We start from the raw sequence: 1922 nt of genomic DNA, 5'->3' as shown, positions 1-1922 counted from the left end.
CCTCTGTCATCCCCTTCTCCTCCCACCTTCAATTTTTCCCAGCATCAGGGTCTTTTCAAATGAGTCAGTTCTTTGTATCAGGTGGCCAAAGTTGGAGTTTCAGCTTCAGCATCAGTCCTTGCAATGAATATTCAGGACTGATTTCCTTTAGGATTGACTGGTTTGATCTCCTCACAGTCCAAGGGACTCTCAAGAGTCTTCTCCAACACCATAGTTCAAAAGCATCAATTCTTTGGCACTCATCTTTCTTTATAGTCCAACTCTCACATCCACACATGACTATTGGAAAAAACATAGCTATGACTAGATGGACTTTTGTTGGCAAAATAATGTCTCTGCTTTTTAATATACTGTCTAGGTTTGTCATAGTTTTTTCTTCCAAGGAGCTAGTGTCTTAATTTCATGGCTGCAGTCACCATCTGCAGTGATTTTGGAGCCCCCAAAAATAAAGTCTCTCACTATTTCCATCGTTTCCCCATCTATTTGCAATGAAGTGATGGGACCGGATGCCATGAGCTTTGTTTTCTGAATGTTGAGTTATAAACGATTTTTACTCTCTCTTCTTTCATTTTAATCAAGAGGTTCTTTATTTCTTCTTTGATTTCTGCCATAAGGCTGGTGCCATCTGCATATCTGAGGTCATTGATATTTCTCCCAGAAATCTTGATTCCAACTTGTGCTTCATCCAGCATGGCCTTTCTCATGATGTACTCCATATATAAGTTAAATAAACAGGGTGACAGTATACAGTCTTGACATACTCCTTTCCCAATTTGGAACTAGTCTGTTGCTCCATGTCCATTTCTAACTCTTGCTTCTTGATCTGTATACAGATTTCTCAGGAGACAGATCAGGTGGTCTGGGATTCCCATCTCTTGAAGTATTTTTCACAGTTTGTAGTTTATCCACACAAAGGCTTTGGTGGAGTCAAACACAGTCAAAGGCTTTGATGGAGTCAATGAAGCAAAAGTAGATGTTTTTCTGGAATTCTTTTGCTTTTTCAATGATCCAGTGGATTATGGCAGTTATCTCTGGTTCCCCTGCCTTTTCTAAATCCACCTTTAATATTAGAAGTTCACAGTTCATATACTGTTGAAGCCTGGCTTGGAGAATTTTGAGCATTATCTTGCTAGCATGTGAGATGAGTACAATTGTGTGGTAGTTTGAACATTCTTTGGCTTTGCCTTTCTTTGGGATTGGAATGAAAACTGACCTTTTCCTGTCCTGTCTCCACTGCTGAGTTTTCCAAATTTGCTGGCATATTCAGTGCAGGACCTTCACAGCATCATCTTTTAGGACTTGAAATAGCTCAACTGGAATTCCGTCACCTCCACTAGCTTTATTCATAGTGATACTTCCTAACGCCCACTTGACTTCACATTCCAGGATGTCTGGCTCTAGGTGAGTGATCACTCCACTGTGGTTACCTGTTGGGGTCCTTTAATGGACCGGAATCTGGTGGTCCTGAGTCGACAATAAGAAAGTGAAAGAAAGAAAGAGGCTAATACTCCCTGGGTTACTCAGAAAACCAATAAAGCCCTTGGACAGAACTTGTATCACTCATGTAGGTGCAGGGTGCCCTCTCAAGTAGACTTGGAAGCCCAAGCAAGAAAATGAGCTTGGTAGGCCTCCGTGCTCCATGGAATCAGAAAGAGAGAGAGAGAGAGAGAGAGAGAGAGAGAGAGAGAGAGAGAGAGAGAGAGAGAGAGAGAGAGAGAGAGAGAGAGAGAGAGGGAGAGAGAGAAAGAAGGACACGGGGACACAAGTCTCTGGTGGAACAAGGGTGCTTTATTGAATTCTGTGTGAGTAGTATACACTGTATTACAAGGTAGCTTCTTCAGATAAAGATCAAAGTGAAGTGCCGTGAAATTGCTCAGTTGTGTCGGACACTTTGCGACCCCATGGACCCTCCGTCCATGGGA

Source organism: Capricornis sumatraensis, chromosome 3 (genome assembly GCF_032405125.1).
Source record: "Capricornis sumatraensis isolate serow.1 chromosome 3, serow.2, whole genome shotgun sequence".
Classification (NCBI taxonomy): Eukaryota; Metazoa; Chordata; class Mammalia; order Artiodactyla; family Bovidae; genus Capricornis; species Capricornis sumatraensis.
Note: the sequence above shows the minus strand (reverse complement) of the source record.